Raw genomic sequence first — 23,776 nt, forward strand, 5'->3', positions numbered from 1 at the left:
ACTTGCCTTCGAGATGTGAACTGTCATAAGAGGCTAGCTCTAAGCGTATACTGCTCATTCGCGCGTGTTGTCTGAATTCACCCTAATTCTACAAATAGGTTTTATATTGGTAGATAGCGCTGATATTTACAGTGTTACGAGCTATGTTGTCTAGGCACGCTAAATGCTTTGTGGAACGATTTCATCATGATTTTTATGTGATTACTGACTTACAGTTTGATTGAGAGACGTTTTCCGTAACTATTTACGTGATTTTGGGCTAATTAGCAGCATGTGGAATAACTAAAATTCCAGTTTTCTAACCTAGAATACTTCTCAAAAATTTTTTGAGACCACCTATTTTTTTTAATGTGAGCTACATTTGATGGCTGGATGGCAACTGTACGTGAATACACTAACGAACGATAAAAATTAAAACACAAAAGTATTGCACCCAGGTTCAAATCAAAATTATTTTTATCGAAAAATGATACAGAACTACATTTAAATCTAGTAGAAAATACAAAAAGGATACTATAAGTAAATTATTGTTTTGTAACGGTCTTTCAAGGAATGCAAACTACCCAACCCGCATTCGGTCAGCTGGGTGATTGGGTGGACTTAGGAGATAATCCCACTTTCATTCCTGGAAGGGAGTCTTGCTCAAGAAGCGGGCATTAATGCGCATAAGCTCTATATATAACTATTTTCTTCAAAACACACTATCACGAAAGTTATTAAATTAATATCAACATTAGATAATATTATTCAACTAGTTCAATATTTCAAATTTCGTAAAAAAAGCACTCTAGATTTAAAAAAGGTTTACGTCAGCGTCCAAATATTTCAAGCCAGCGTTCGATTTGAGAGCAAGTTTTGCATTTTTATGTGAGAATTAAGTCCAAAACTGTATGTAGTTGTATGGAACATAGCCCAGTGTCAAATGCAAGAACAATTTACTGCAGATTTATGTGTATAAAGATAATAAATTCTCAGATATCCCTTTTTAAAAACGTCGCAACGATGCTCTGGAAGATAATATCTTGTCGTATCTTTTATTTTCTTTTTAAGAAATCGCAACGCTATCCAATGTGACGGAACGAGCCGCCATGCTATGCGACGCAACGCAGCGCTGTACAAAAATCATCGTTATTATTTTCTGCATACATTAAATAGGGGTTTTAGTAGTATGGGGAATTAGCCCTATTACCTAACTTAAAGCCGCTAGCATCCCTATTTATACATAACAGGGACTATGAGTTCAATAGGTCAATAACCCCGCATCGTCTGACTGCCTCGTTTTGACTGCCTCCGTGGCGCAGTGGTTTAGGTCGCCACGCCGATACCACTGCAACGGGAGGTCGTGGGTTCGATTCCCACACGGAGCAATTATTTGTGCGATCCACAAATAATTGCTTCGGGTCTGGTTGTGCTTTGTGTCCGTTGTTTGTATGTTTGTAAAAGTCCCCGCAACACAAGAGCAATTCTTAGTGCGGGAGTTGTCTTTTTAAATAAATAAAAAAAAAAAAAAAAAAAAAAGTATTTCAAAGTGGGTATTTTCCATAAGAATAAATCTCGTAAATTATTAGAAGTTCCCGCTCTCATGCGACATGGGAAATTCATTACATGGCTTATGGGACTTCGCTGTAAGTGCTTTTGTTTAAGAATGGTGACAGGTGAACCTATCGATCATTGAAGGTACATACTATAATAAAAAAAAAAACATACATTTGCTTTCCTATCTCGTGCTTAAAAAGTATGTATATGCATTTCCTACATATACTATACTAAACCTAAAATTAAAACAGAATATTTAAACGCAAACGAACCTCCCATATACATACGATTTGAGAATAGAACCTACTTACACTTGATGAAATTGAACGTAAAAACTACCTATGCCTAACTACCAACACTACGAACATAGTTTGTCAATTTAGCCACAAAACTTAAATAGTCGAGTGGTCAATTTCTTTCCTCCTTTTAAAATGTGATAAACATCCTTAAAATTAAACAATATCGGAATAAAATTTTAAAACAAATGATAAACAAGTAAAGTACTTACTCCGCTCGAACTACAGCATAAAATGGCCGCCCGATATTATAAAACTTCACTAATAACTCACACATAAATTACACAATTAAAAAACTCGATCGGTGAGAAAATCGAAAATGGAAATGAAAGCAATTAATTTGACTGCACTTTGCGGAGAAAACCGCTGGGAAGATATTAAAATGCATTGCTGGTCGGTAACACAGAATGTTGTAAACTCATAAAAATTTACGATTTGAAGGTATCATTTCACTTTTCACATATTAATATAATGAAAACTGGTCTAAACGCGATGAAATATTAAAGGTTACGGTACCTGTTTGAACCTGATGCTTCGTCCGAGGAACATCGGTGTTGGTCACGGGCAGACTGATGTGGCTGCTAAGCTTCGCTTCCTTGTAGCCTCTGTTTCTACGCCTACCCTCACTTGAAAAACTTTGTAGCGAACGAGTAAAGGTGAACGCACACTTATCGAGTCGAACAAATTATAGTCAAGAAGATCTCGCACAATATTAAATCGCGCCGAAGAAATCGTTTTTGTTTCCTTTCCGCCTGTCACATTGTTATTACATGTGAATTATGATGGATCTCGAAGTTCTTATTGTCATTGCCTTATTAATGCAAGATGAAGAAAGCGAAACGTCAAAGGGTCACAAATTTTTTCTTTGCATAAACCGCGCCGAATCTTATGACTTTCTTATCCTCATTTGAATTCGTCTAGGATTTATACATCTTCAAGGCTGGATTTTCGAAAACGATCCGAAATACATTTATGTTTTAAAACCAATCAGCTATAACCGCCAAAGATTTAACAACAAAGTCTGAAAGCGGTACGTCCAAAACAGTAGGTACTTAACTATAAATAGGGTTTCAACTAAACCTTAATTAATTTCCTCTAAATTATAATGCTAATAGCTGCTAGCACTAAAAGCATGTAATTGAAAGGAGAGGGCCGCGCTAGGGCGCAAATTAACGATGATTTATCATGTGGATTGGGACTTTGATGTCAAACAATGCCCTTTGAGGGTGTTCGGATCCCTTTTATTTGTGAACACAATGACTAGACGTATGGTTAGCTTGTGTACTTCGTGTCACTGTTTGAAATTATTTGGCTGTTTACGAAATGTAGTTACATGGCGGTATATTTCATTGGAAAAAAGTCCTGTAATTAAAAGTAAACTTTGTCAACTGGACAAGTTTATTTTAAGCAATGTTTCAGAAATTAAGGTGACTGCAGATTAGATTGATTGATCGGTACATCGAATAATATCAACACGAGACAAGTCATAACCACTACATATGCCTCTTATATTATTGAATTGATAAACTTATAGCAGATTTCAAAAGTTTTATCACTGTCAAAGTCATTGGGTTTTTGTATGTCATGATTGCGTAATAAAATTAATTTCATTTACCCTATGTATAATCCCCATAGCTTTCATATTGTACTCACAACAATACCGCGTAACGACCGCCAAACTTTGCCCGTTCCCCATGGGATTTTTTATGTTTCCCATTGATGTTGGGATCGTTTACGGTTGTCCGTTTAATCGCTCAAGTTGCGCAACTTGCGGGACACATTGTGCGGTGAAGTAAATGACCATGTAACGGGCTTGTTGTTCGAAGTATGGACGTAAAAGTGTTTACGAGATAGTACATTCAATTTTCTAGGATTTTTTTTTTATTTTAGGAAGGAAATTGTAGAATAAAAAATTTAATACTTTTTTAAACTGTAGGAAGACTTGTAGACACGATAAAAGTTTTTTCCACAGAATAGTAGAATTGGCTCCTTACCCTTGTAAAATAAAATTGGTACAATTAATGCGACTGTCAATACCTCAACTTCATACCCAATGAAATTACGATGCAACTAATTATGTTCACAATAATTTGCTACATTACGATAATTCTATGATACAAAAACTCTAACGTAAAAACTCCTACTTAATTAAATTTGGCTTTAAAAATGTTAATTAGACAAACAACAACGTTTATATTACTCAAACATACAAGATAACATCAAACTTAACATAACACTGACCATTATTTCTATTCTATTCTAAGATCCATTGGTCAATCTAACCCTTGTCACGCCGCTGTCTATCCCGCGGCATGCGGCAGTGGCGGCATGCGGCAGAGTAAACAACTGAACGTCGTTTATTCTTCACTCGATAGCGCGGAACTCGCGCCGCGTCGAACCAACGATAAATGTATCGGTTTGGTGTGTTTATTTAAGACGTCCCACTTTGTGGGTGTCGGTTTTAATGGCTCGAGGCTGTAGTAGTTTGACTTAAAGATAGATCTTAGTTTGTGTTGCTTAAGTATTTAATAGCTTTGAGTTGACTGACAAGAAAATTAAAGACACATAATAGAATTGTACTTACGTTTAATGCCGTGTTTAACTTCTAAATCCTATAAGAAACTATCACTGTAATGTAAGTATGGAGGACCAAAACTATATATGTTTCCATGGAAAATTCTGGGAAAAATGAAATCTACACTGAAGACAGTTTCAATATTTCTGAATGTTTTTCAATGTTGACTAAAGGTTTGAAGAAATCTATTGAAAAAATAAACTCAATTTGTGCAACAAATCAAAATGTACAAATAAAACCACGCCTATATTGGTATTGTTACTTGGTAATTGCAATAAACTGAGCAAATATTCAATGAATTGCAAATGAACGTCTTGACTCTGATTGTTTACTCTCTGTCTGGTTGAACAAGTGATATTTGAAATGTGTGACATTTTCTCTAACAATGTGACTTCATTTGTAATATAATACGAAAATGATAAAATCAAAAAGACATGCATACATGAGCATGCGTGTAGCAGACGCATACTTAATATTAACTAGCTAAAAGATTACGAATCACTTTTGGTTAGCCTACGAAAATCTGGTTGATGGAAACTACTTGAAATTAATAATAGATATCACACAGTAATTCTGTCCTCTTTGGCTGTTTTGGAAACGGCGGCGGTGGTCTCAATAAACACGACTGCAAAGTATATACGTTTAGAACGAGGTCTACGTATATATTTTAAAGTATGTAATGAGGTAATACCCAAGAAATGGTAATGAATAATAGCTCATAAAGCGAAAAACGAACAACACACCGCGCCAAACATAAATAAGCCCTCCAAAAGTCAAGTTCAACAACTTGCATAATATTGCTAAACTTTACCCTTCATATTCTTAAAAGAGGCTCGATCAACCTTGGCTCGTAGGTTCCAAGTTAATACAACATTGTTATTACACAGTGTTATCCTTTCCCTTAATAAAGGTGTGTCTAGCCCACGCTGCCCGCCGACCACACATTTACTTCGCAATAAAGGTGTGTCCAGCCTACACGATTTACGAAGGCCTGTGCAAGTTCCCAGAAAATTTTCTTTGATAATTTCACTAAAGGGCAAATTGAATATGAATGAAGAGGTCGTGACATTTGATTTAGTATCTCTAATTCTGAATTTTCAAAATCGCCCACGTGACTAGTGGAGTTGTTAGTAGTGAGGGGGGGCGCGTGCTCGATGTCAGATCATTCGGGGGTTACGAAGCCTCCCACGCGCCAACCTTGACTCTGTAGTAAAAGGTTTCCAGTCTCTGTTTACAACAACATAGCCTGGAGTCAAGCCTTCATTCTGAGCGCACACCCCCGCGCGCCCGCACACCCCCCGCACGCCCCCCGCCCGTACACTGCCCGAGGGAATACAACTTTACCTTCCATTCACAATTACACAGTCACGTGATTATCCAGATATTACTAGGCACATCGCCCCAGGCTTCTCTAGACATGAATAAAACAATTTTTTTTCTGCCGCGCGTACATGATATTGTGTAACATTAAAGGACGCCCACGCGTTTTGGAAAAAGAGGAATATACTTTTTCAAAACGCGTGGGTAGTTATTATTTGAGGGAGTGAGTGAAACAAGAGGTATAGCTTGGTAAATATATTAATGAATGAATAATGTTAGGTTACAAAATGGCAGAGTTCGGGAGCCTTGAGGAGCGGGTGATTGTGGGCGGCGGAGGAACACGTGGCCAAGTTCTCAAGGAGTTGCTGCTGGAGAATGTTGACACCCACGCAAATGTTTAATATCTTGGATAACACCCACAGGAATTCAATTTTTTTCAGGCCTACGTTTAGAGGAATAGTGTAGGCCTAAAAAAATACGATGATTTATAAAGTCTATGGAAATTAAAAAAACAGTTTCATAAAAAATCCTGTAAACTAGGGACACACTGGAAAATTCATACTTATTGTTGTTTTAAATTGTCTAAGTCGCACAATTTTTTTTATTTCAGACATAAAAATATCATACAAATCATTTAAACTTATATCATTCAAAATTATCACCCTACTCAATAGATCACAATTTTTAACAACAATGTCCACTGTGAGAGAGTACATTTAAATAAATATCCAAAGTTTTTTCTTTGCAATAATTACTTCTATAGTTAGAGTCACATCAAACACAGCTATATAAATCAGAATCTGCTATAGAACCCAACAAGACTCCTACGCGTCTCATACGTATGCACCGCAGTTTCTGGAGCTTTCCTCTAAAAATAAATATAAACAGTGTTGTATGACGGATCGCTCGCTGAGAGAGATGAGGCATGTTGCGTGTAATGGCCAGTCTCAGTGATGTACACTTGTAACGACAGTTATAACACATTGCTTTGTGAACAGGCTTGAGATTGCACGTGTGAGTAGCGTGGTCACCTCGCCACAATAACTGCTGCGCATTTCGTAGATTTGATGTAGTTCAGTCCCTCCTCATGCCTACATTTAGCGTGAGTGAAGTCTAGTTTTCAGTAACTAAAACGTAATTTAATACATCAGTCGACTTGAAACTAAAATAAAACTACCGAATACGATACGCTAGTGTAATGGTACAGAGTATAACAGGCTATTAAAATTACTTGATAAAATTAGTTCCTCTAAAATACGCAAGGGGCGCTACTATATCTAAAACAGTTTTGTTTTTCCAGAGTTATTCAAACATTACTATTGTTTAACTCATTAAAACCTCGCTTCTATTTGAGATCCACTCATGTGATCCACTTCATTCGAGTTTATGATCAAACCCTGAAAATACATTGATTACATAGTCACTGGAAAATGGCCTGAAAACATGAAAATTCGCAGAAATACTGAAGAGAGGTATGAAAGTCGAACAATTTAACGTAACAATTTGAATCGTGAACTCAAAGATAAATAGACCGTGAGGATGGATCAACTTTTACAATCTAATAATGAGATGAGAAATGTACAATACTAGCTTCTGCCTGCGACTACGTTCACGTGGATTTAATATCTAGTAGTAAAGATTTTTTATTTTATTTATCGAGAAGCAAAAGTATACCTTGCAAAAGTGTGTCAGCCTCATCGTAGGAAAAACGTTATAGAATCGCGCATCAGGTTCATTATTTTTAATCATCATGAAAAGTATTTCTTTTGTAGAATTATTTAAGGATATTATAGGAATTCTGGCTCTGGGTTATTTATTTAACGTCAAATGATGAGTCAATAATTTCTTTACTATTTTTTATGTCAATTGACAGGTTTGGTCACTGATTTCTAAATCGAACAGTCGGATTGCGAGGTTTATGTACAAAATCCACGGATCATATTTTGGTTTTTACAAGCTTTTTCATAGCTTACTTATTAAAGTGTGTATTATGTCTTGATGTGATAAATTACCTTCCTGTAAAGTAGTTTAAGCAAATTTTTACAAAAATAAAAGCTTTTAGCGGCACTTGAAAATTTAAAATAACTTAATCAAATACTACTGTGAATAATATTGCTCCTGGATCACCTTTATAAATAAGTTTCTGAGCCTAATATTATAATATAAAAAGGTTTCAATTTCTCGTCATCAAATACAGATATGATTCAAAATAATTCCTTCACCTCTTTCATCTCGCTTATTTCATTTACAAATTCAATCTGAGTGATTCGGCTGCTTATTTCTTCAGCATTTGAATGTTCAGTGTTACACTTGAATAATTTATTCATATTACGAATGTAATAATATCTTAGGACTTCTACCTACTTGGTTTTATATATTTGATGTTGAGACGCTATTCTGTTGCAACTCACTGGTTGAAGATGAAAGGACGATTGAGGATCATGTGAAACCGTATTAAAGACGCGAAAACTCGTCTGTTAGACTTGTGTTTTAACCAATTCTGGTAAAATTTATATATAAAGAGCAACAAAAAATACGTGCTTAAAGATAAGATCACAAAGGAGAAAGTTTATCTGATTATTTTTTTATCCTTACCCGTAGTAACTACTAAAGCAATTTTGATAATACTTAGCATTGAGGTAGTTGAAGATTGGAAATAAACATTGACAAAGTATTTTTTTTAAATCAACTCAAACGTACCGAATATTTATAATTATAGTACAACTAATCATCTTTTTTTTTACTAAATCGCAACATTTTCAAAGTAAACTAAGTTGTTTGTCTGTTTATTCACGGTGTTCAAATCAAACAGCGTTAAAACACTTTTATTTACGAGTGACTCACTCCGGTCTCAAACGATGTCGATCTCTTATAAAATGATTTTAGATTAAAACATCCGCGACTAAGAGGCTTATTCATGTTTAATTAAAAATTCTTAGAGACGACCCCCGGGGGAGGGCGAGAGGTCTGAGTGCTGAGGGGAGGGGAGGCTTAGCCAAATATCAGACCTAGTTTGTTTGTTCTGTTATCGAATTGTGAAAGGTATATATGCATTAGACCACAATGTCCGAGGGTTCGTTATAATTTAATGTAATTCTGAAAAATTCGGTGTGCAATTTTCACAATCATTCATGGTCTTGATTTTAGGTTTTTGCTTATAATAATCTAAATTCTGATATTTTTAAAGCAGACTTTTCAAGTAAAGAAGATAGCCAATAATTTTTTTGTATTCTTTCCATGGAGCTTTTTTATGAAATTTTGTTAATAAACTATTTATTTTGCGTGAACATAAACGATTAGTACAACGATGTATCATTTGTTCAAGTATTAAGTGCGATTAGAGGAGTGCCTAAAATAACGTATGCAGGGTAAGGGTTAATTGCGAATACTGCAAACATTCCCCTGAATGCTCAACTCCATAAGCAGAAGCTCTAATGTGTATTTGATACGAATAGATTTATGCGAGCTCAAGTAGTTGGGAACTAATCACAAATTCTCCAATGATCTTTGTATTGAGCCAGGAATTTTCCATCTCCGCTATGATTTCATTTCTCTCTGTATGATATGGTTATTAATTAACTATTAGTTTACTTGTGTTGAGTTACGGTGGGAATAACTGTAATACACCAGCGGGATATATGGTAATACTACTATCAACTGTCGAGAAATTATGTATGAAAAACTGATCAACGCCCCTGGCGTATTCCGATTTTTTATTTCTATTTTTTATTTCAAACTATTGCTACATTATACACCATTAAGTGTATATGATATCGCTAAAGTAATTGAGGGAAAAGACTGTACTTACTTCTTGATGAGCAAAATCATTTTAAAAGTGTTTTATGAAAAACCGAGCACGAAATCGTTTTCTACCTTTCTAATCACAATTTTTATTCCATATTCCACATGTATTATAATAATCTGGTATTTGTAGTAACCGTCAATATTATTTCACAAATATTTGTCCCGTGTGGATTCGAAGCCACCACACGCAGCCCTACAGTTATTGCAGCGAGATGACGACTTTACCCACTGTGCCAAACGTGCATTAAAGTTATTAATCATCATGAAGCAAACACAAACCCTATTTCAAGTCCCATTCACAGTGATGCGTACATCGCAGGTCAGCGCGACACAACACTCAACAGTAAGACCAGCACGGAACAAGTTTTAATTGGCTCAGGCCACGCGTCGCTCCGGTCAGTCGACACCGGGAGTATGACGTGCTACTTATTGTTGTACGGATCATCTTGTACTCATGGGATTGTGTTCGAATGGAGGAAATGTTTTATGGAAAATGTTGAGGAGTGAGGAGCCTTGTGGTGTTGTTTTTGGATAGTTTAAATTGAAACTGTATGTTTTTTATATACTATGTAAAAGCACCCGCAACTTGTGCTTATTAAAGAAAAAATAACTAAAAAAAAATCTAGTTTAAAAATATTTTTAAATGCCTATATGTTTTTTATTTATTTATATGTTTTTTTTCTGGAATTTGTTTTTTTTTTAAATCCGTAATAAAAACTAGTTTCAGGGGCTTTTGCATACAGTGGAAAAAGCACAATGCTCTATAATTCTCTGTAGATAACAAATATATTTTGTGAGTGAATCGAACCCACGACAACCGTTATTGTCAAATTTCATTGAAAAAGTACTAAAGAGAACAATAAATTACAATGACATCTTAGTAACATAAGTATCATCTAACACCATAAACCCAAATTTAACCCATTACAATATAACAATAAGATCTATTATAAAGCAGTTAGTCCTCTAATAGTCGGACGTGATCGGGAGACTGTCACATCGTTCATCATGGGAGACAAAACACTCAGGCATGAGCCCATCGCTTTGAGCCTACAAGCCTTAGGCTATGAGGATATTACATTTGAAGACTGTTAAATGGAACGTTTGGCTTTCAGTGACCGTTCGGGGTTTGGTTTATCGTCTTTAATGGTATTGTTTAAATGTAGAATAGTTTTAGTTGGTGACTGCCTGAAAATCTACTGTGGCAATGCTTAGATACAGCTGACTCTATTGTTAGGAGATTTGGCTCATACAATATGTGAGGAAATGATTAACATAATGAGCCTACAATCCAACATATAATTTCCAATCGCAATGTTTTCTGCGCTTTTCCCTGTTTTGATTAAATAAAAAGAACCAAAACTATTTTTGTGTTATTTGTATTTCTATTAATAATAAATGTGCTTATTTGTCTTCATATCCAAATGTCTAAACAAAGGGTAAAAAATGGCAGTGGTATAGATGGAACCGAAGGCATAAACCAGTTACTAATATAGCTTTTCATTAGCAAATGGATCTTTAAACTCGGTTCAGCAGTTTCAAAGTTAATACTTCATAAATCAACATTTACTCCTTCATAATATTGGTATTAATATTCGTATTCATGTAACGCTTACATACATACATACATATGTATATATACCACGAACATCGCTTCCTATTTACTTAACCGACAACTTCAAAAGACTTGTTCAAATTTGATATTACATCTGTAATAATATTACAAATTCAAAAGTTTGTATAATACTCTCTTTCAGCTGAAACATTAAATCTTTGGCAATACTAAAACTAGGACAAAGAATGAACAATATTTTTATCTTTTTCACTTTCGAGTTACCTGACTTTTTTTTACTGGCTGCACTCGTAGCTACGGCCTGTATAAACTGCGCCGAAACGTCAAGAAATTCAGGACAAAATTAATTTTCGCGTTATTCCCGTAAAAATTAGATAACAGGCAATTTTATTCAAATAACTTTTTAACTGAGTAACACAGGGTATGGAACGTGAGAAGCCCCGCGGGAGTAAACTAGTCTTAATATAATAATATAATATAATGTATGATATGACTTCTCTGTCTGTTCGACTTCCCGCTAATAACTCGTGATATGGAAGATTAATCAGGATTTATAGCACAATAACATGTAATCTTATTACAAAGGAGTATTGGGCTATATGTAGCTATAAGTTATAGGTATTAGATAATATTAATTTGTGACTTTTGTATGAGAGTTATACAAATTGCAGTTTTCTCTTCTTCTCTTATGAAAGTTTTCTTCTTGCAATTGTGAGAATATTAGATTCAAATTCCAACCATTTAATTATCATGGTAACCCGGACGTAACCCGTTGTCGTATCCCTGCCCATATATCTTGACAAGTAGCTCGATTCTCTAACATAATCGACTACCGAAAACCAGCTAGCTAACGAGAAATTTTACCCGAAAATCTGTTTAGCGCCTCTACCAGGCTACTTCGGAACTAATTGGACAGTACATTTTGAATATCAGACTCTCGATACTCGACAGTACCGACTGTAGAACATTGCGCTATAGCATTTAAATGTATCTAAATCTACGTAAAACTAGTTTAATCTATCATTATCCTCATCACATGTGTGGCGTGGACTAGGTCGTATTATCGATGCTTGATAAATCCGCGCGGCATCGGCGACACATCAAAACATCCGCGAACGCAGTTGCTATTTCATGATACGTGCACTGATTTCTAACAAATTGTATTAAAATATCCGTTTAAATGTAGGTAGTGTGAAAAACATAAGAAAAGATAGAGGAAAATCTTGTCTTTTTAGAAATTACCCAGTAGAACGAAAAAAAATTGTGACTGTCTACTTCAACCTCGAGTACAGTTCTAGATTTAGACAAAATTTTGTGAAATGAAGTGGTAGAAGGTGGCTAAACTGTCACAACGCGTTATTGTTATGTAAAATCTGACTCGTGTTGCTACTAAATTTCGATTCGTTCAGTGTACGTAATAGGCAGCCATGTTTTTTGGCCTTTATTAAATTAAGTATAAAGCAGAAATAGCACAAGTTATTATTAACCAGAGGTCAACTTTTGTTCAGCAGTAATATATTATGCCATGAGTCAACAAAAGCCTTGTGCTTTATAATCCACAACTCAAAACCACAAATGCATTCCTCATTTTAAAACCGCACTCATGTTTAATACAGCATATCATAAAAGACTAATAAAACACCAGTCCGTTCACTCATCGTTCAGTCATTCACTCATTCACTCGGTCAGTCGTACACCACAGACTGCACACAATAAACCTCACGCCATTTAAAAAGTGGAGCAAGCAGTAAAGCAGAGGACGGTGAGCGCCAATTTTATTTTTATTATTTTATGAGCGTGAATAACTGTTGGTATATTGTTTGAAATAAACTGGAATCTGGTTATTTGTTGCTGCTACGGTTTTTAAAGTTCAAGCAAAAACTTATTTTGATTATATTGCACAAGGTTGTGAAGCAGGCTAAATGTCAATCAATAGATAACTGAAATCCTATCTAGACCTTTGCTTTGGTACCTAATCTTTAACTATTTAGCTTACAAATAGAAAGTATTATTAAATGACATACCCAGTCGTAATGACTTACACGGACTGGCTTGCTGTGTGCTATATTGTGAAGTGTCATACCTGAAAAAGAAGAAATAAATTGTTAACATCACACCATCCAAACAATCCGGTAAATATGACTGGAAAACAATGGGGGGTCTTTTGCCCAGCAACTAGACAGTACAGGCTAAGAAAGAAAATTAAGATACAAATTGTAAGTGATAATAACTATACAATATTAATAAAAATATGCCATACATCAGGCAGAACCAAATCGCTAATATTTTTGAACGCTAAGAATTCTCATTTCGCTACTCACGTGGTAGGCACACGAGTGAACAATATTTACAAATAAGTATTAATATTTGGTACCTAGCCATATATGCGAGAATACTCCATACTTTTATTACCTACATGTAATCGCACAACGAGTTGCTAAATAAAACCTTTAAGGAAGTATTTATAAAGTCTTGTTTTCAAGGCAAACAAATGACATGTTTATATATTAACTAATAAAATGAAAAACCCTGGTAACAGAAATTGTATCATAAGTAGAACACCTATTTGTCATATCACATAATACAGGCCACTAATATACTTCAATTTGAAGTCACACTCAACAGTCGTGTTTAACCGCCAAAGGTAGCAACGTGTTCAAACTTTTATTGAAGCAAACACTTCACTCGAGAGTCCTCGGGCCCTCCGCACTCCGCACTCCAGCCCTCAGTCCCTCGCTGTATCAATATTTTGTCAAAATTCAACGTTAAATTGAAGGTTTTTTTCAAAAAACTCTTGTGAAATACGACACTTAAGCACCTCTCTGTCAATCTTAATGATTTTGATTCTTTTTAAAAAGACTTTGTGAGGCAACTCATTGTTTTACGTCTTTAATATCTTGGAGGCATTTGTTCTTTTAATTGTCGTTTGTTTTCAGATGAAAGGAAACCACTCGAATTTGATTGTTTTGTGAAATACAAATAGAATGTCGTGTACTGAATGTGCCCTGAAGAAATGGAAAAACTAAGAAAATTTTTTATTGCTTTATTCATGACAAATTAGGTTTGTCTGGATGTTTTTTATACTAAAAATATCATTTTAATTTAAAATTAGATAATTTGTCTGATACTAGCTAGCATGAATGTGTATTCGTAATTGTTTATGAAATATTACCGTTAATCACAGAATCCCCTCTATAGTCACTTTTACTTTTTGAGATTATACAATTTCGGAGTGCATCGAAGGTGAAGCTTCCTTAACAGAAGTAGAAGAAAAAGATAAATTTAATAATGAAGATATAAAATTGCTCAGTGTCAATTTTTAACGAACAAAACCATAGATACCAACCAGTATTTACAAAAGCGAATAGCAATCAAAATGTTGCTAACAATTCATACAAACAGAACGTCTTGATCAAATAAAAGGACATCATTAAATCAATGTTTTGAACGAGAAACAAGTTTTTTGTTGACTTCAACTTACAGGCTTTGTTAACTTTGAACAAAAATACCGCTCGTACCGTCGAGAGAACATTCTAATGTAATATTATTACAATTAGTTAGACAATGCGTCGCTGAGTTTGTACAAAAACAACTCTCTGTTATGCTAAAGTCTTTGTTAAAAACATATTTTTTTGGTTGAAAAAACATCTTGGGAGAGTCCTTTTTGTGGACTTATAAACATTTTTTGGAGACAAATTTGTTGATATCCAAAAATATCAAGTACAGTCTAATGAGCTGCCAATTTAATAATTGAGAAAAAAATAACATGAATTCACGATTCACTAAACAGTTCTAGCAAGAATAAATCCAAAGTAATCATCATAAAATCATTAACTATCGTGTCATAATTACTGTAGAATTTATAAATGTATTCATTAATGATTGATGAAACTCTCCCTAGTAATAAATCAAATGACCAAAAAAAGTATAGTTTTATTAATATCATTAATAAAGGTCCGTTTACAATGAAACGCACTGAATATTTTATTTAAAGTGATAAATGACACGACAGATTATTAAAATACATGATTTTAAATACTTCGTAGGCAAATTAGTGATCTGTGCTACGTCACGTAGCACCGTAGGGGGTCCGTAGCACAATCAGGTCTACGAAAAGATATGATCAGTCTTACGGGCTTAATGGAGGCGCATCTTAGAAGTGGCTAATAATATAAGCTTAAATGGAAAAAAACATTTCTACATATTTCACAGAAAGTACAATACACAATTCACTAGTAAAGATTGGTAGGTACTCGTAAGTAGGTTATACAGGTGACCTTCGATCGCGAGGTCTCAGGTTCAGTGATGTGTCTGTTGGTAAATTCCCGGTCGTTGAACAGACAGTGACGCACACTAAAGCCGGTCATCAAAGCACCTTAACCTCTCTTATCAATAACCGATAAACGAGTGCAAGTGCTAATAAACAACTAATAGGAATAATAATGCAATGCCCACGCACAGATAATAATGATCAATATCGTTTTACACAATAACAAAACGAAATTTGCTAAAACATATGCATGGCAGGCCAGCATCACCTCCCGAAATGAGGGGAGAGGCCAAGCCTTGAGTCCACCACGCTGGTAAAAAGTGGGGACTTCGCATTCTTTCTAAATCTTTGTTAAAGAAATCTTATGCATGCATGACTGCTTCATGATGTTTTTCTTAACGCTTAGAAGTGATAACGATCCCATTACAGTACTCTCTAAAATGTATGCAGAATTTAATTAATCGTATTTGTGAACTTATTTCTAAGGTGTATGGCATATGTGCTGTGTGCTAAAAATAAACATATTATTATCTCCTTCTTCTTCTTTACCTACGTTAAAAAAATACTGCCTCGCGGGTTCGCCCGCACACCACCTTTCACCATCTCATGTACCTTTTGGGGGGATCTTTTACGACAATAATCCCCCACCAGTAAAAGCAGCTTTATTTAATCTCGAGAATTCAAATATTCTACTGAAATTTATCACAATCAGATCATCGGTTTAATCATAAAAGCGTAACAGACAGACACATCAATACCAAGTAAACGCTTGTGTATTTATAAATCATAAACACGAGTCCCTAACCCAAACAGCGCGGTATTAAAGGCAGTGCAGACTAAACAAACAACGCGCAAGTATCAAGTTGTATACGTTACACTAATTGAGCATTACTTCATATTACCACCGAAATGTTCATACAAGAGGTATATTTAGCAGAGTAATGGAAATGTACATGATTTATACGTCATTTCATAATAATGTCCTTGCCGATGCGACTACGGCGGTCAGCTTCATTGAAACTGGCCAACGATGCAGGACTTTGTTTACAGTGTCCAAGTGTGTGCACAATACACAGGTACACTCTCAATTCCTTTGCTCTCATAATTTCCGATCTGTGATGTTTGTTGATATTTCAAACAAAATCTGTTATATACTTCAGTAGTTAAATAATTAATAATCCAATACTATCGGACCGCCTGAGTAAGAGTCTCCTCCCAGAATTTAGGAGGTGTTATTTGCAACTTATAAATATAACAAAAACATATCCTAAAATAATTATCATCATCATCATCAAACATACACAAAGAACTTTGTCAACTACACTAATATGTGTAAAACAAAATGATCCATTCGATATAACGTACAATCCCCTTAAACAACACAATAGCAATCTTCAAATTAACACAACGACCAATTCCGTTGATGAAACTATCATAATGATGCAAGTAAAGTATCAAGTAATGTGCGTCGGCGTATTATCAAGTGATTATTGTCTCGATATATTGTGAGATGTGCTTGTGATTCCGTCTAATGGCCTATTTGCGAGGAGTGAATGGTTTTGATACTTTAACATGCTATGCAGGTAAATCCGTCGGACTATAATGTCCTTCTGGCCGATATTCGGCTGCCAGTTTTATTGAAACCTGCCAACTGTGCAGGAGCTTGTAAAGAACTAATATCAAAAGGAAGTTCATTGGACAGTCGAGAATATATTTACTTAGGATATTACAAAGCTATCTATAAAAGGTAAGGTTGATCACATGATCAATTATTGTATCAACCACATTGTAAAACTTTTGGCGATTGAAAAGAGTGGCCGTGAGTTTCTCGCTAGCTGTTCTCATAAGGCTCTACCCCCTTTCCGAGCTAGTGGTAGATTCAGTAATTGTAACGACTATCATAAGTGTCAATATTTGACCTAAATGAATAAATGATTTGATTTTGTTGAAATAAGCTACTTTACAGTGTATGAAAAATGTTCTCTACAGCAAAATATGTCTATAAATAATTTTCAAATACACAATCAAAATAAACAATTTAATTTCAACAGTACAAACTCTTGAAATTTTCTTTACTGAGGAGAATATTAACACAAATTGTTGTTACTTCACCAAAATATAACTGAATATAAAAGTAGACGTATTAATAATAACTTTCCCTAATAGAGGAAAAACGAGATACAAATAAATAAGGAGGAATATTTATTGCCTTATTATATTTATTCCACGTGTTTCAAATTAGCACAGAATAACGCGGAGATTGAGACTAAGGGCCAGATTATAAGGCTCATAAGTATCAGATAAACTATCTTTCAGTATGAAACCAACTATTAAAATTCCAGCTGATAAGCTATCTGCGGGCTATTATTACGTATCTCAGTTTGACGATACGTCAAATTCATTGACACTATTCAGTTGCTGCAGTTGCACATTGCTGTTTTGGTGCAACGTGTTAATCACTATAATTAAAGGAGAAAACAATAATCAGCTAAGTAGTTTTCAAATTGTTGTCAACTGAGATACGTGATAGCTTTCCTGATTTAACCTCTCTCTCGGGAAAGACCCTTACCTATCAGTAATGAGTTAAAATTATTTATTTTCTTATAAACTATCTGTTAGTTATCCAGAAGACGTCTAACTAGGTCTTAGGTTAGTAAAACAATTAGTAATTAAGTCGAGAGCCTATCCATCAATATAGGCAAGTAATCCATTGCTACGTCTCATCCAATCGCGAACTAATCATTTATTTTTGTTAACCCAGTTTGGCAGGTCTGGGCGAAAATAGCGAGACGATGAAACATTTTAATTAATCTGCCTTGCCGGGTTAGAGAAAGCTAGTGTAGGAAACATTTGGTACTATTGTATCGCCTTTGTATCGAGTATTTGACGTTTTACGTTACTTGACAACAATTAGTTATTTCTAATTACGGCAGGGAGTATATTTTTTTTTGTAGTTGATGTTTGTTTTATGTCGAGCATAGGGTCAAAAGTGTTTGTTTATTGACCGTTTTTCATATTTTCAAAACGTCTTTATTACAGCACTTTGAAGTTCTTAAACAAAATCAGTTTGAAATTGGCTGAATTCAAACTTTTTAATCAACGTTAAATATTTTTTGACTCAATAATATACATATATCAGAATAGAGTTTCCTAAAATTGAATATGTTTAGCGACTTTTTGAGCTGAACATAAATAAGAAAGACGCAAACTGTGCCTATGATATATTACACACTACTTTAATTTCATCCCATGTTAAGCCCCAAATATTCGACAAGCAGTAAATCCTTGACAAGCATTAGCTCTAACCATTAATTGCCAACAGATCAGACATTCTCCCAGCTCGTGAGGTACGAAGACGCTTAACTCACATACCGTTACGCGGATATCAATGCATTCCTCGCGTCGATTATCACTGGAGAGATCTACTGAGATATGCTGACAGCACGTATATTAAACCAGGAGTCTTGCTTTATTATATTACACTCGTGAGGTGTAACTTCATACAGGAAATGGATTAATCTCAGTTGTTAATATAGAGACACGGTTTGAAAAGATTCAAAGATAATTACTAATATTAATTGGAAAGATTAAATCCTCTTTTTTTTGAATATGTAAGGTATAAAAAACTGTACAATATAGTGTTGTAGAAGGTTTATTTCGTAATACCTAGTTAGTTTTTTAAACGATAGGACTTTTGAGACGTAAGTCTCAAAAATCACTTCTTGATATATCTATTAATTTTACATCAATTAGGTTTTACTCGCAACCAGATTGTGTGTATAACAAAAACTGTGAATGAGATAAAGCAAAAAACGTTTACAGTGTGAAGAAAAAGGCATTTTAAATATTAAATTAAATATAGCAAAATATTCTACGTAACCGAACAAATCTCTTACAAAAATATTTTTGTAAATCCAGATTGAATAAATATGTATGAATATCACAATTCGCATCACGTATGTTGTCGAAACACTGAGTACTTCAGGAGTGCTCGTACAGAGAGCTCTTAACACATTACTTCATTATAATGAGCTCGTGGCGCATGACGGCATGACGGCATGACGGCATGACGGCATGACTGCACGACGGCTTGACGATATGACGGCATAACGGCATGACGGCATGACGGCATGACGGCATGACGGCATGACTGCATGACGGCATGACTGCATGACTGCATGACGGCATGACGGCATGACGATATGACGGCATGATGGCATGAGGGTAGATGGAATTACGAATCATGCTGCGTTTGTGTGTCAGGTACAAATATATGGGTCAAGGGTGAGTCGTCACGAGAGGAGGCTTAATATAATTATATTATATTAAATATTATATAATTAATATTAATATTATATTATAGTAAATATATTGTATAATTGTAAGTATGTAAATAATTCGTTTTTTTAAATTATTTCTAGTTTAGTTTAGTTTTTAAAAGTTACTTATAGTTAAGTTTTATTGTAATAAATTTTGTGTTATAGTGTAATATGATTAATATTAAACGGTTTTAGATTATATTTTATTCGAAATAATGAAGCTACGTAATTAATATTGCATTTTGTGATTTAACTTTTATTGTTGCTGAATGTTGGCTGTAAAATGTACAAATTTGTAAGTTAAATGAGTATTTAGACGCCATTATCCGACTACGTGGTATAATACATGTTTCAATACATATAATATTTATTAAACATATTATTATTAATTGGTCTCTCCCTACCCGTATGGGAAAGAGGGGTGAGTTTATGCAGATATTTTATTTTTATAAAATAAAGGTTTTATAAGATATCAACATATACATCGAATAAAATGATATATTTCTTTTGTTTTATTCTAAGCCACAAAAGTACGACAGAACAGCACGTTGAATGTTTATCAGTAAAGCAAGCTCACCCACAACTCTAGTGTACGTGTAATCCGATAGTGGCAATCACGGCACAACTAGTTCGCGCTCCAGTAGCCACTTGATAAACGCTGATAACGCTAATCCCGAGCTAAACCAACCTAATTAAAGCATTTGGCAGTAGTTGCACTACAGCCTCTAAGGGTAGGTATGCGTTAGAGATCGTTGCAACGTTCACGCGAATGTTCTATGTTTCGTTTAATGTTCGCCACACAGTAGAACTATTATAATATTTATTTGGAAATTTACTTGTTTCTAAGTCGGTGTAAAAGATAAGGTTTGTTAGAAATGTGTGTTATTCAGTCATAAAAATACAATTATTTTTGTAAGATACTTGGAATTTAATAATCAACAGAATGATGGCGATATACGTACAAAGTATAACGTATAAAATTCGCAATAAAATACACTGGGAAAGTAGAAACTGCCACGTTTAACATCTTTGTACTCAAAAAGTATTCTGACAAACCAAATCTGATGTTCACTATGGTCATGTCTAATGTGTTTCCACCTCGTAAAGTAGTGCAGTCACAAGCATTTATTCGCGGCGTCCGATCTACCGCAATTTATTGGAGCATACGTCTCGGCCGTGTTTCGTTTTAATTGCCACACACCAGTCTGAATTAACGAATGTTCAGAGTTATACATAAGCCGGCACAATAGACGCGCGGATTATGGGAAAGCTGTGATGAATGAGTGACTGCAGTAGATTTAAAGTTAAGTTTGTGTTATAATAATATATGTTTAATGTGACATGTTTGAGTTTTTTATCTAGCTTGTAGTGTTCTAGTTTTAGGTAAAGGTCTCCCCCAAACTTTGTCATCATTTTAGTAATACAACTATTTATTCGTTTGCAAATATGTGTACTTACCCGTAGTTTATAAGCCTCAGCGCCTAAATGTAAAACGGCTTAATCAGTTCGTAGTAAATTTCGCTACATTCAAGCTGATTCAAGACACTTTTCTATCAATCTAGAGGATGAACCGTGCTCAAGAATGGTACAATAATAGTTTTATATCTCTTACATATTTAATTCGTTATCTTACATAAACACAGCGCAACAATCCTAAAAACTAAGCTAATTGTATCCCACAAAAGTTGACAACACCCGTTTAAAAGTCCAGCGTCCTAATTTCCTACGAAGCCTCGGTCACAACAAGCCGAGACAAACAACCTCCCCCCTCTAACCTCTCACCCCTTACCCCCGGAGTGGACCATTTTTCACTTGTAATTAAAAAGTTACAAACAAATTCACCTACAGCGAGGAAATGAAAACGTTAAAAGTGTTTATACCTGTTTTTGTGAGACATTCTCAAATCTGAGGTCAGTGTACTGAAATTTGAGTTTTTTTTGGACCCGTATTTATATACCGCAATGATTATTCAGCACACAATTACGTGTAAATCTCTACTGGTATTATTAAATAATTATCAAGTTTAGTAATAACCGTTACAAACATAGAGCGAAGAGGTAGGAAATCAATGGGAAATGTCTTTGCTCAGAGGTGGGACACAGAAATAGGCTTATAAAAAAAAATATTGCCAGATATCAAGAAATAATATATCGTTTTCAAATTATTTTCTAAAAGAACTGTGCTTTAACTTATGCATTTTTTTCAGTATTTTAATTAATTTAACTTGTAAATTATTAAAATGCATCACGCATTTAAAACATCAGAAAGCAGTTACCATAAAGAAACTTTCCTCCAACAAACTTGAGTAGCTTATGAATACGGGTTCTAAACTTTGAAACAACCACTGAATAGCAAAGAGGCGCCTTTGTATTTAATTATTTATATTATTTTCAAACTCATTAATGAGATGCAGCTCGTATTATTCTAAACGCATGACAAAATTCACAGTGAACTCGACACCACAAGAATACCGAAAATTTAAAACATATTTGCAATAATTGTGAGATATAAACATATTTGAAATAATTGAAGCGATTAATTAATCGTGAATTGTGAATGTAATTTGCATTTATTATCATTTGGTGTGTGTTAAATTAAGGACTGCATGACTGCTGATGTCATTGAACTTTGATCTACAAAATTCAGTTGAGTATATTAATTTGTAGTTGCCATGCTTTTATTGTAAAAGCAAAAATGAAGCTATTTGTATTTTTTCTGGTGTAAATAGCAAAGCCGATTGTAATACAAAAAGCTGGAAGGTGTTAGATCATCATAATGATTGACTGATATTAAGGTCCTGTATAAAATAGTTATTGCAATTCTAGAGGTAGACATTTGCCCAGCAGTAGCATAATGCAATGGGTTAGAAAATAGACTAGTTAGATTCTTTAGACTACTTGAAAGGTAAAAAACTGAAAGCCGTAATGATAGTAATAGGACATAATAGTAAATAGACTTATAAACCAAAGAACGTTCTTCGATAAATATACTCGTAGATTCATTTATATTCAGTTTCTGTCTTTTTCTGTCTACATGTATAAAAAAGGTTTCATGTCGGGACTTGATTGATAAGCCGATATCGGTATAGTCCATTAAATCAGTCAATCTTAGTGAAAGGGAAAGAAACTAGAAAAGCTAGATATTTCGTAGGTTTAGCTTCAGATAAGATTGATGAGAGTTCTATAATAAATCGATTGTGAGGCAATAGAACCTGAAACTATTTCTGAAAATAAACCATAATTAAGTATACACGTTCTACTAAGAAAATATCCCGCCAATATATTTTATTATGAAAGCGAAAAATTATTATATCGAAAAAAACGAATATTTTGGAAGTATTTTCAACACTGAACCTATCTGAAAGAGACATGGCAACAGAAAAATCGAATCACTTTTCGTGGTACAACTGCGATCGATACACACTTTAGTGGAACCATTGGTAAAGATATTTCTACATAGAACAACTAGTTAAACCATGGCTAACTTTACTTCCCCGTGATACAACCAGTTGGACATCGCAATTGTACCACGGGTCGGGAGCGCACTTTTCGACTCGGAAATCGACCCCAAGAACCCACGATCTGCACTCACACACTAACTAAGACAACAGAGTCAGTAAACAGTGTTCTCTTTATTAAACACATTACTTAGCTAAATGTAATGTTCGTAAACAATAACTAATACGGTAATATTCCGTGTCATTACTCAAGACAAACACAAGGTTATATCGGAACAATGTGGAAGCTGAATGTTCTCGCTCAATGAATCACTGTATTAACCGTTATTAATCGCTTGTACCCGACGGCTTTACACTTTGATGTGAAGGCTGGATACCGCAAACTTTAAGTCAGTTCGCATATTATAATTTGCCTAAAATTTTAACTGATCCGCGTTTATATGCTCTGGTTTGGATAAACATAGAATGGGGATACTGGCATTAAAAGCCGGATAATTAGTGTATCTGCGACAATTTGTGATTAAAGTTCCAATAATATATCCAAAAGTAGCATAGATTTAGTTAGATGTATTCGGATGAATAAATGATGGTATTAACTTATGAATCTTGCAAATAAACTATAGAAT

The 23,776-nt window shown here is 34.5% G+C and overlaps 1 protein-coding gene across 1 annotated transcript in view; it reads right to left on the reverse strand.

The window, feature by feature from the left end:
• The window catches only part of AstC-R2 (Allatostatin C receptor 2), a 158,598-nt gene that overhangs the window by 81,860 nt on the left and 52,962 nt on the right, over positions 1-23,776 (reverse strand). The window lies entirely within an intron of this gene.

Source organism: Anticarsia gemmatalis, chromosome 4 (assembly GCF_050436995.1).
Source record: "Anticarsia gemmatalis isolate Benzon Research Colony breed Stoneville strain chromosome 4, ilAntGemm2 primary, whole genome shotgun sequence".
Classification (NCBI taxonomy): Eukaryota; Metazoa; Arthropoda; class Insecta; order Lepidoptera; family Erebidae; genus Anticarsia; species Anticarsia gemmatalis.